Here is a 13,485-nt window from a genome sequence, read left to right as displayed (position 1 = left end):
TACTAACACCTTGGGGATGCCGTCCAACGGGCGACCACAAACAACAACATAAAGGTAACAATAGACAATACCATTTCACATGACCCCCCGGGGGAAGGCCCAGTCCATGAACTACTACTCCCCCTATCCCTGGCCGGAACACACCGACCCAGGGATGAGGTGCCAATCACCCACGGATTGACACCCCCACACTTTGGCAGAACCCCGTGCCTGCCACATCCCGGAACAGAGAGCCACCATACCAAGACGATGACTCCCGGTCCAGTTACCAATCACTTCCAAACCTCTGGACCAGACCTACCCCCGCTGCTGTGACAAATAGCACCCCAACTTCCAAACAACGTCCCCCAGACAACAACACAAAGGGAGGGTGGGCGGGGATCGTTTGGCGTCCGGAAGAAGAGAAGAGGTAACCCCTTAAGTTCCCAGACTAACCCTTTCCCTACTCCTCCTCTTCCTCCCCAGCTAAACCACCCACTAATACCATATTTGGCATTCCTGCACATACTGTCCCTATTAACCCCATCACTCCCTAACCTCCCCCTTAGTCATGTCACCCCTCCACCCCAGGGGTTCCATGGCTTTCTAAAATTGCTAAATTTTAAATTTTTTTGTCAAATGTTCAATATTCATATAAATAAACGCAAAATATGTCAACCAAAATTTACAACTATTATGTGTCACTAAAAAACAGTCTCAGAATTACTGGGAAATCTTGACGCTTTTTAGAGTGATTACCTTATAAAGACACACTGGTCAGAATTGTAAAGTTTGGCCTGGTCAGGAAGGGGAAAACCGGCTTGGGAACGAAGGGGTTATATCTCTTTTTATTAAACTATTTTGTATGATGAAGCCAAGCTGCCTAATAACTCTATACAACTTGATAAAGGGTGTTGATATCCTTAGTCCACACCCTCATTATTACATAAATACACATCACATGTGTCATGGCTTGACTTCAGGGCTCTTTCCGGTGACCTCTGGTAGTGTGCTTGGTTTCTCTCTCCTTTGGACTATAGCATATTTTGTATTGTCCACCTGCTGCTAGTTCTCTTGTCTTTCCTTTGCCTTGCCTTTCTGATTTATTTACACTCAGGTGTGTTCACTAACTTCTTTCCTTTTGTTTGCCCTATCACATCTTGGGAGCGACTATTTACACTCACCATGCACATTCCTTAGTGATGGTTATATGCCAAGGTTGATGGATCTGGGGAGTCTTAGGCGGGCTTTGCACGTTGCGACATCACAAGCCGATGCTGCGATGTCGCACGCGATAGTCCCCACCCCCGTCGCAGCAGCGATATGTTGTGATTCCTGGCGTAGCAAACATTATCGCTACGCCAGCTTCACATACACTCACCTGTCCTGCGACGTCACTCTGGCTGGCGTCCCGCCTCCTTCCTAAGGGGGCGGGTCGTACAATGTCACAGCGACGTCACACGGCAGGCGGCCAATCAAAGCGGAGGGGCGGAGATGAGCAGGATGTAAACATCCCGCCCACCTTCTTCATTCCGTATAGCCGCCGGCGACAGGTAAGGTGATGTTCCTCGCTCCTGCGGCTTCCCACATAGCGATGTGTGCTGCCGCAGGAACGAGGAACAACATTGTACCTGTCGCGGCAGCGTAATTTTGAAAAAGTCGGAGCCTACACCGATGATACGATAACGACGCTTTTGCGCTCGTTAATCGTATCGTCTAGGCTTTACACACTACGATGTCGAAAGTGACGCCGGATGTGCATCACTTTCGATTTGACCCCACCGACATCGCAAGTGCGATGTTGCAACGTGCAAAGCCGCCCTTAGTTTTTCGGTTTAGGATAGCATTACTGAGTTATCACCTTTGCTTTTCCCTGTACTTTGTGTGTTTCCCTTGCCAACATTCACCTATTGTGTTTCATTTGGGATTTGGAGGGTTTCCACTTAATCTGTAAGTCTTATTGGGTTTCTTTGAGTTTCATCCGTCTTCGCTGTACAACTGTGTGAACACATCTTTAGCCCTTTGTCTCACCCTTCGCCTGTGTTCACTTCTTTTATGCTTATTGGGGCTTTGTGTTATACTTGTTTAATAGTTTAGGTTCAGTTAAGGTTTGTTCATCCACGTGTGACTGGAAGGGCTCAGTTGTAACAATATGATCTTCTTCATGCTATAGGAATTCAAGGTTATACAGCCTGGAGTTTGAAAATCTGCATAAAAATTAAGATTTGGTCAAAATTTGCAGTGGCCTAATAATTCTGCACACAGTGTACACAGGATTTAGCGATTCAGACAGTATATTCCTACGACTTCTGGCGTGGGCGTAATCTAATTGGGACTATTCTGTTTGGAAAACCATTTTTAAAATTATATATTGCCAAGTGATTAGCTGCTATCGCTATATTGACATTTATTTATGTACTTTGGATAGTCAAAAGCAGACAGACTGCCAGGACCCAAACACCACCTTTTCCCCCCTAGAAAGACACCACACAGTTCTTTATAAATTAAATTACTTTTATTTTTCACTTATGGAGAGGCATAGGGAAAAAACACTCTCATCTTTTACTTTTGCATAAATTATGGTCGCAGCTTTCAAAATTAGGCATTACCAGCCAACACCATGGGGTTTTGGGAAATTTTCCGCCACCGGCCGTCCGGTGCGGGTATTTCACCACCACTTTTCCTACCCCTTCCGTTGCTGCGACTTAACACAGAGACACTCCACAAAACTCATAAAACAAAAGGGAGGGAGGGTGGGAAACAGGTCCGGGTCCAGGAACAAAGAGACCAGAAGCTGGGCAGCGCAGTGACTTATATCCGATCAGATCATACCACAGGAGCCGGGGGGGGTAGCTGGTGAGTCTTTCCAGGGGGAGAAACCACCTAAAATTAGCATAGGGGGCCCGCAGTCAGGTGGCAGCATCTCAAATTTTGGCTGCAGTGCCCCTCAGACTGCCAGGACCCAAACACCACCTTTTCCCCCCTAGAAAGACACCACACAGTTCTTTATAAATTAAATTACTTTTATTTTTCACTTATGGAGAGGCATAGGGAAAAAACACTCTCATCTTTTACTTTGGCATAAATTATGGTCGCAGCTTTCAAAATTAGGCATTACCAGCCAACACCATGGGGTTTTGGGAAATTTTCCGCCACCGGCCGTCCGGTGCGGGTATTTCACCACCACTTTTCCTACCCCTTCCGCCAAGGAGCAGCACAGCGCTAGCAAGCTGCGACCCCCCCAAAAACCACAGTACCTGGGCCATCTCCTCACACATTGCCACTATTAATCCATCCGAAAACCGCATCATGGAAAATGCACCCGCTCCCTCATAAGGACAGCAAAGTTAATATCTTCCAGCTGGCGGTACAACACCAATTTTTTTTTTTTTTTAATATATATATTTTACACAATCAACTTAGGTAGGCACTGGTTGCCCGTGCACCAAGGACAGCCCCGTAACACATCCTTCCTTGGATACGTTCCAATATGAGCTGAAAATCACCTCTGCCTTGCCCATCTTAAATTAGGAAAATAACAGGAAAAGTTGTACCATCTCTGACCGGATGAGGGTACGAGGCGAAGCGCAGCTAGGTTGCAGGAGACCAAATCTGTGACATCAACTTGTGTCGCCAAGTCAACTGTGAAGGGCGGCTCCACAATCCTGAACACCTCAGGTAGCACACTCAGCTCAACCAGCTCCCGGCAACTTCTCCAAGCACATCCGGGCCAATAGAAACCACGGACCAACCGCCAGAGCGAGGATCACCTTTTCCCGCTGCCCGAAAAGTATGGGCATGACCTAATCTTGAAACCTAGGCCGACTTACATCTGAAAAGGAAAACATCGTCAGAAAGGAAAATCTCTCGAAACCATCAAAATTCTCTTAAACAGCAGACCCCCTTTTCCTTGGGGTTGATTTGGCAAAAACTCCCGTTTTTTTTTGTTTTTTTTAACGTTGTGTTGAAAACAAACCCAAACATCCAGACCTGCTGCTGTTAAATACACCCCCTATCGATTCAACCGTTACTGCTCTTGAAGCGAATGTAGCCGTTGAAGCTTAAAGAAAATTCAGCTACTAATCAGTTCCTCCTTTTCAGATGCCTGATTCCATGTAGCGGAAAATAAAATTTAAACTTACCGCACCTAGTGTTGGACCAATATACCGATACCGGGTAACATGACCCTGCCGCTTTGCCCTACACCGGAAAGCCTAGGAAAGGCGCCTTGTAAACAATGACAGCAATAGAAATGACCTTAACCGCAAAGTTGAAGTTCATACCTAAGGAACCGCAGGGGCCGAAAGATAAACCTCCATACGATGGGTAATAGCCGATAAACGCTATTTCCATTCGGCAAAACCTTCCAAAACAAAAGTCAAACCCACAGGGAGGGGCTTTTCCATAATTTTTTTTTTCAAATTCATAATAGGTGCTTCAAATAATGAAGCTACTTGACACCCTCTATAGTCTAGTATTAGAATGATTGTTGTCTACTTAACACATGGGAAAACACTGGTCAGTTGTGCACACCTGAGACCGAAACTAAAATTGTGTATTTTTTTTTTTTTTTGAGGCTATTTATGTGGACATAATTGCTCAGGAAATATTAGCGGGCATAATTATGCACTTGCATAAAATTGACAATTTTTGCATCTCACATGTTCATTTTCGTCTGTTGAACTGAAACTCCAACAAACACGAAAATGCACAGAAATACACTTTGCTATTACCATAAAGTTATCAGTGACGAACATAGCCTACGCCTTGTTAACTACAGCCCTAAGTTAGAGTGTATACCCAGGAGAGGTGATATCCTGTGCGCCCAAAATAATGTAACCCACCTATAAATCACTTGACAGGCCACATCTAAAATCTGGGATCCAGTTCTGCTCAATTTTTTTTTTTTTTTTTAAAAGGCGGCGGGTGGACATTCTGAGATTAGTCGGTTCAAGGAGACCACTATATTATTGCAAGGAATAGAGGAGGAGATCTAATTTTTATGCATAAATCGTGTGTGGGCACCTTAAAGGACTGGAACATTACTTCCTTCTACTGCAGCTAAATGAGAAGGGTTCTTTACAGCAAAAGCAATCAGCCTGTGGAATGCCGACCACAAGAGGTAGTAATGGCAGCTACTATAACGCCTATTAAGGCGGGTGTATGATTTCTTCAGTACACCTATATTGTCGGTCATAAAACTTAATTACAGAATGTTGAATAGGGCGGAAAACCTGCTGCCTGGTGACATCACATGACCCCCCCCCAGGACACTTATTCCACCCCGCAATCCCCCGTAATGGTGCTTGCCAGATTGTGCAGAATAAAAGGGGGGCGGCCGGACTCCAGATGTTCCTGCCCAATTCCCACAGCACTCCGCTGTCCAGGCCAATGTACACTCAGATGCTCATCATCCCGCCGCGGGACAGCACCAGGGGTTAATTCTGAAGAAAAAAGGGGGGGGTTTAAATCTCCATGTGACTCATGACGCCCGGGGCCCCAACGCCCGCGCATAGAGTGACAGAGTCTGATCCAAGCCGCTACCCACAGAAGAGGAGGTTTTATCCTAAGGTGTCATGCCGACCCCTAAAGAGGAGGGGGGTGAAAAACACTGGCACTAATGGAAGAGAGCAGCTTTTTTTTTTTTTTTTTTTAATTTTTTTATTATAATTTATTTATTTAATTTATTTATTTATTTTATTTAAAATTTATTTATTTAATTTATTTATTCTTTATTTATAATTTATTTATTTATTTTTATTATTTATTTATTTATTTTTTATTTTTTTTTTTATTTAAACTTCTCTGGGGATACCAATAAGGGATGTGGATTCTGCTGACTTCTGCAGTCAGCACATACACCAATGCAGCACCTCCAATCCGAGCTGCATCAGAGGCTGTGATTTATTTATTTTTTATGTATAATTTATTTCTTCATGACAGGGCACTGGTGACAGGGCAGTGGAGGGCTCAGGGGCACAGGGTTTGTTCTTCACACAAAGCCGGCGGGTCCTCCGCTGCAGCGCTTCCACCTGCGCTGCATCAGGGACCACGCCGGCTCACAGCCTGCACACGCACCCACCGCTGGCAGAGGCAGGGCGGCGGGTGGGCGGTGCCTTAAGCAAAGAGCGCTTTCGCGCTCTTTACAAACTAAGGGAGGGAGGAGGAGGGGGAGGGGGGCTCCAGCTGACCGGCGGGCGGGTAGTTCACTCAGAACGCCGCTCGCCGGCACACCTAGCTGGAGCCTCAGCAGGGAGGAAGCTGCTCACAACTAACCGCGCTGTGAGTCGGACGCTTCCTTCCCTGCTGATGGGAGATTTGTGTCAGATGGCAAGCACAGGCGGACCGGCGGGCGGGTCTCTCCCTGAAAACACCGCTCACCGGCCATGTCACCTGTGCCTCAGCAGGGAGGAAGCCGCTCACAACTAACCGCGCTGTGAGTCGGACGCTTCCTTCCCTGCTGATGGGAGATTTGTGTCAGATGGCAAGCACAGGCGGACCGGCGGGTGGGTCTTTCCCTGAAAACTCCGCTCGCCGGCCATGTCACCTGTGCCTCAGCAGGGAGGAAGCCGCTCACAACTAACCGCGCTGTGAGTCGGACGCTTCCTTCCCTGCTGATGGGGGATTTGTGTCAGACGGCGAACACAGGCGGACCGGCGAGCGGGTATCACCCTGAAAACACCGCCCGCCGGCCATGTCACCTATGCCTCAGCAGGGAGGGAGCCGCTCACAGCTGAAGCGCCGTGGGCAAAACTCTTCCCTCCCTGCTGATAGCTCTCTTACCGCCCTCCGAAGCGGGTACACACCACCGGCCGCCCAAACAGGTCCGGGTCCAGGAACAAAGAGACCGGAAGCTGGGCAGCGCAGTGACTTATATCCGATCAGATCATACCACAGGAGCCGGGGGGTAGCTGGCGAGTCTTTCCAGGGGGAGAAACCACCTAAAATTAGCATAGGGGGCCCGCAGTCAGGTGGCAGCATCTCAAATTTTGGCTGCAGTGCCCCTCACTATAGTTGCCCTCACCATGGCAATAAAGATGGAGGTCCTAAATGGAATTGTCTCATCAAAACATTCAACATTCACATGAATTATCAGGGCATAATAAGGGAACTCTCCACTATTTACCATCAGCCGAAATGGAGACCAGGCCTGTAGGATCGGCTCCTGTTCCAGCGGACTTGAGTTCTCCTTGTATTAAATTATTAACTGTACATGTTTTACATGCCTAATTGGCTGCAGCTTGCCCTGGCAACATGAGTTATTTGCTAGCGTTATCGAGATTGGGATAGAGGGAAATCTTCTGGTGTCTTTGATATTATAACTAATAAAAAAACACTAGCACTCTTTAGTCCAAAAAAATGCTTCTTTATTTGAAATAGATAAAAATCAGTGAGGAGCTTAAAACTGCTGGTAGAAGACAGGAACCGTGTCTGGATCTGTCAAAAAAAGAAAACAAATCTACTAGTGGTCTACCGCGCTTAGTACATAAAAGTGTAGTATAAAAATTGTATATACCTCTCACCACTCAAGGTGCTATATAATTTATAGTTAAAAGTATAAAAATCTATATTAAAGAAGTTGTCCAGTTACCAAAACTGATTTTTTTTTTCTCCTAAATCTTGCTAATATGTGCCTCGCCACATATCTATTATATTATTTAAGCAATATTACCTTTTATCATGCTCCAGCAACACTTGCTCATTGCTGGCTCCAGCTCTGAAGGGGTTAATCGCTCTCCTGACTTCCTGGGTTCAGTTCCTACAACTCCCATAATCCTTTGCAGTGGCACCTTGCACTCTGCTCATCCTCTCACCCCTGTGCAATAACATACTCTCCTGACATGACTCCTCCTCTCTCTCCTGGTGTCGGCCCCGAACACAGCTGCAGGATGGGTAAGTACACCTTCCTCTCCTCCTCATGTTGGGATGTGACATGCGGTGATCACCGCCCCCAGCCCAGTCACTAAGGGTCAGAGGCAGCTGCTGCTGTTGATGTAATTTCACCATTCTGAGCCAGGAAGTTGACGTGACATCAGCGGATACCAGAGGCCACAGTACCCGGGGGTCATGTGATCGGCACTGAGCGAGCAGAATAGCGCCGCTCAGTGCCAGAACTGGAAATAGAAGGCAATAAAGAAAATAACTGAAATAGTAAGTTACACTGATAGAGAGAATAAAATAAGTGGGTGAACCACCCCTTTAATCAATATGTGATTCAAAGCTTGCCTGGGCCTTATGCCGGTGACACATATTACCGAGTTTTGATGGGCATCAAATAGATCAATTAGGTGCAACAGTTCCTAAATAATCAAAAGATGGTGAAAGTGTCAAGTTAATTGTTGACTAGCAAAATCTGACTAGTTCCCTCCTAGCACAGTACCCCAGTTACTGTACCCAGTTTACAGATCTCGCCTTTTTAAGAAGTGGATAGGTTGCCTGGAACCAATGGTAATCAGATTCCACTCAATTGTGGAGAGCTAAAAAATACAGCGACAAGTACAAGGGATCAAGGAAAAAAATACAGCAACAAGTACAAGGGATCGAGGACCCATCACAGCACAGTTCAAAAATCCTGTTAAAGGATTCAAATCGTGTGGCATACGTCAATGCTGCAATAAATTAGGAGCTGTAAGATCTAGTCAGATATACTTCACCGATACGTCTGGCTCTAAAACATTTGAAATCCACTAATCTATAACTTGCTCCTCTGTAGGGTTCATCCACATTATCCTATACCCATGTAATAAACGGTAGATGGGTCACACAAAACGAGCCCTTTCTGTAACAATAGGTGAGCACTTCAACAATATTAAAAAAGGATTCCTACGACATCTATTATCTAGGCACTATGCAGACTTCCATAACAAAATGTTGAAAGGGAATGAGGATTGAAGTACCGGGAGACAAGATCACAGATGTACTGTATGGAAGAAACAGGTTGTGGATGGCTTTGTATGTCATGGTTAGGGTTTTGAATTGGAGTTTTTGGGCAATGGGAAATCAGTGAAGGGACTGACAGAGTGAAGAGGCTGGGGAATAGCTGGGGGACAAGTGAATTAATCAGGCAGCAGAGTTTAGGATAGAGTTTTAGAAGTGAGGCCACAGAGCAGGAGGTTACAGTAGTGGAGGCAGGAGATGATTAGGGCATGCACTAGTGTTTTTGCAGACTCTTGGTTACGGAATTTATGGATACGGGAAATATTTTTGATTTACAGTTTGCAGGAAGTTGAAAGTGCTTGGATGTGTGGCTTGAAAGGGAGAGCAGAGTCAAGAGTCACACTGAGGCAGTGAGTAAGTAGAGAGAGCCGCCATTGACTTTGAGGTCTTTTGAGGGGGTTGGGGTTGAGGTAGATGGGGGTAAGATGATGAAGTCTGTTTTTTCCATGTTAAGTCTTTGATAGCTGCATTTTAAAATATCTCTTATGAGACAGCACCTTTGATTTACAATTGACAATATATTTTCTAAAGCTAAGATGTGAACTTCTAGATATAACACTTTCAATGTTCTTCCCTGTGCACCATCCATGTCTCCAATTTTTTTAATAATAAGGGATGGTTTGGGTTTCCATTTCATTACAGATTTTTAGAGGGGTCAAAATAATCACTTCCTCCACTGTTCTCCAACATCCTCCATTCATGTTTCTGCTTTTCTTTTGTGGAAGTAATACAAAGCGGATTCATATAAGTGGACTGCATCATGTAATCATAATGCTTGGTATACGTTGAATATCAGCTGATTATCCAATGTGTGTTGGGGTGTCCTAACTCTTCTCCATGACAGATTTTGAAGGAAAGAAGAATTTGGTTGTTGGATTTCAATGTGTCCAATGGTTTTGTTTTGAGGGGAGATACAGGGTTGGACATATCATTGGTGCAACTTGTGCAGCTGCACAGGGGCCCAAGAGGTCAGGGGGCCCATTTCTACCTCCAAAGTAGAAGGAATTGTACATTTTGATGAGTTCTTAATCTGCAAAGGGGAAATATTGTTCTTGCAAAGGGGCCCTTTTCTGTTTTGTGTGCCAGTGGGGAGATAAGTCACTGGCCAAAATATTTGGTAGCCGCCTACTCCTCTACATGCTTTGGAAGTTCTTGGCCATTTGGCCAAACTGAGCGTCCATGTGTTTGAGGAAGGAAAAGCTGTCGTCCATCGACTTTCTGAAGTGTATGACCAATTTTAATGCTGTTAGGTGATATGTCTGACAGCAGAGAGGGGAAGGGGGGGGGGGCTGCAGTCTAATTCCATTAGCAACCAGCCAAATTTGTATATGCACCATATGTAGAAATGGATAAGACCTCAAAATCAACAGAAAGTAAATAAAGTAATTTGTCTGTTATATTAATCATCTTTTGCATTTCCAAGGAATAATATGTCGTTAAAAGTGGATTTATACCTTTTCTGTAATGTATCTGGTAAAACCCTACAGGGGATATCACACTTGCTTGTGTAGGTGGTTTTACAGGTCACAGTATCTCTTTGTGTTTAGTTCCAAATTCTCCGGCAGAATCCTCTGTTACTTAGTTAAAATTCAAAGTACATGTAATCCTTCTTAAAACTGCCAGTGGAAGGAATATCTGAGAGTTGAGAAAAGGCCAATATGTCTTATCCTAAATCTCACAAAGCATTCTTCTTCTTGATTCTGTGTAGAAAGCCTGTGATGACCCGATAAAACAACAGTTCATTTCTGAACACAATGATATTTGCCGTAGAGATGTAAGATAATATTTCCATTTTGAGATCAAGAATATCAATAATATCAATGATGTTTGATAGCTCTCATATGCCCTTCATTAAATTCATCTAAACTTTTATTTTCAGATATAAATAATTGGAATAGCATCTGGGACATTTTGGTTTCTTCTGTCAAAATATCTGTTGAAGAACTTTCCATCTATTCCTGGCTCTACAGGGAAATCCGAATGAAGACATCTGATACCAAGGTGAGGTATAGTGAGAACTATTATTGGGATAAAGAGTTTATCATCTGTTTTAGGGGAATATACAAGAACTTAAAGGGGTTGTTCATTACCTGGAGAAACCCCTTGTAAATAAAGTAATACCCCTTGTAGAAAAAAAATATAATATACTACATCCCATGCCATTTGAGAGATGTTGGTTCTGGTTTTGTCTTTTGAGCCCTAAAACGAATTAGTGGCTGCTATCGGGCTGTGGCACACTTGCGTCCTTTGGACAAGCCGCTAATAAGGAGAAGAAGTTAGCGAGCAACAGCCTATTTGCAGCCACTGATTAACTTCTGGGCTCACGAGACATAACAATGTAAGACAAGCTCCAGGAGAACCGACGCCAAAATCATTGGAAAAATGCCAATATTAGGAGTGGGTATATGATATTTTTAATTTAAAAAAGGGGCTCCTTTACTATTGAAATGGGTTATGTCAGTAATGGACAACCCTTTTAATATTTCTTCATTTTTGTATTAATATTATGTCTGTCACACATGAAACCTTGTAAAATTTTAAGTTGGGTTAAAGAGGTGGTTCACTACTTTGCAGTAGTGACCATATCCTTGTAAAACTGATAGGGAAGGCTTTTTTAAAATACCTTGTTGAGCTAATTCTGCCTGTGAGTGGTGCTATTGCGGTCCGCTCATCCTCATGAAGTGACCCCCAGGACTCCGTAACCTCTGGGATCTGGTGATGTTACGTCAACTTCCAGTTGACCTGACATCACCGAGGCCGGCCCCAGTCTTCCTGATTGACTGGGTTGTGGGTGGTATTTCACTGCTCATCACAGCCCAGCATCTCGCGCTCACTCTCCTTCACTGCAGAGAGTCACAAACAGGAGCGATGCTGGGCTGTGATGACCAGTAAAACTCCACCCACAGCCCAGTCACTCAGGAAGACTGGGGCCGCCGCAGTGCTGTCAGGTCAACTGGAAGTTGACGTGACATCAACGATTCCCAGAGGTCATGCAGCCCGGGAGTCAGTTCATGGGGATGAGCAGACCGCAATAGTGCCGCTCACAGGCAGATATGGCTGAGCAAGGTATTTAGAAAAAGCCTCCCTTTCAGTTTTACAGGAATGTGGTCACTATTGCAGAGTAGTGAACCACCTCTTTAAGTAAAGGGGTGTCCTAAATCCAGAACTAGATGGCAATTTAGGGGTGATTGACTGGATTAAATACTCACAAACCAAACTGTGAATTTAGACTGAATTGTTCAATTCTCTCCTTTCACTTCCATCTTTAATTCCTTTGTCCTTCAAAGTCTATGTTTTCTCCTTTCAGAAGGATTATTAAAAACAATAAGCCGAATACATAATTTCATTTTTTTTACGTTACGTTTCTTTTTTTTGTTTTGTGGTATTCGTTGGGCTTTTTTTCTGCACCCAATCCTTCAACGTAGTGCACGTGCTTCATGAATTTTATGCAAAATAAAAAATAACAATAATTACACATTTTATTTTTATAGCGCTAACATATCAGTACTGTACAATTCCGAGGAACTTGTAGAAACAATGATATATTACAGAATAACACATAGTTCAACACACACTAAGAGGAGTGAGGGCCCTACTTGCAAGCTATATAATCTATGAAGAAATAGGGGAGGCACAAAGGGTAACAGAAAAGCGCTTGTTGTGTAAGGTCCTGATCTTTTACTTTTGTTATTGACACATTTTGTAACATTATAGTCCAAAAAGTCACATGGTTCACAAAATGGTGCAAAAATGGACCCAATATTACTGGCTTACATACAATCATTCCAAAGAGCAAATGGAGGATATTTGTGCTGTTTGCTATTTTTAAAAAAATTTGGAATGGATGAATCAGTCTAAATCAAAGTCATCTGGAAATAACACAGTGACATAAAGACCAGAAAACAAACATAACTTTTTAAAAGGCGCAAATTGTGTCATGAATTAGTCGCAAATCAAAACACTATTAATTGAGAGATATACACACACCATAAAACTGGTGAAAAAGCAATGGTGATCAGAGCCATTGTCTTTATCTACAAACAATTCTTAATTTTGGAAGAACAAAGGCATAAATAAGATCAAATATTCCTTTTGTTGCAGATTCATAGATGACACAAGCTAAGTCAACCATGTATCGTGCCCCTGCATAATCCCTAATCATTTCTGGACCCCACTGATAGTAAAAGTTATTTTAGCAGGTTCTCTACACCAGTAGCTCCAGTTATTTTACTTATTTCCCTCTTATCAAATGACCGAAACATTGGCCCACTTGTTAAGTTTCCTAATTTTGCCAAAATAAACATTTTCGAAGTCTCCTACTAATAATCGGTGCATAGATAACGTCTACCAGAACCCTCCGATGACAGGTTCTTCCATATCTTCAGTCTTCGGGAGGCTTTTAGAGGTCTCCAAATTAACTAAGGTCACTGCATAGGTCTAATGCCTCACTGGTCCTTCTGGACATAAGTTTTAACACTAGCTAGATCCCTTATTTAACTTCCAAATTAAGTGACACCTCTCTTAGTGACAATACTCATCCATGGAAGCCACTTATCCCCTGACATCCCA

Source organism: Anomaloglossus baeobatrachus, chromosome 2, assembly GCF_048569485.1.
Source record: "Anomaloglossus baeobatrachus isolate aAnoBae1 chromosome 2, aAnoBae1.hap1, whole genome shotgun sequence".
NCBI classification, from domain to species: domain Eukaryota; kingdom Metazoa; phylum Chordata; class Amphibia; order Anura; family Aromobatidae; genus Anomaloglossus; species Anomaloglossus baeobatrachus.
The sequence above is the reverse complement of the archived record's forward strand: the minus strand, read 5'-3'. Positions refer to the sequence as shown.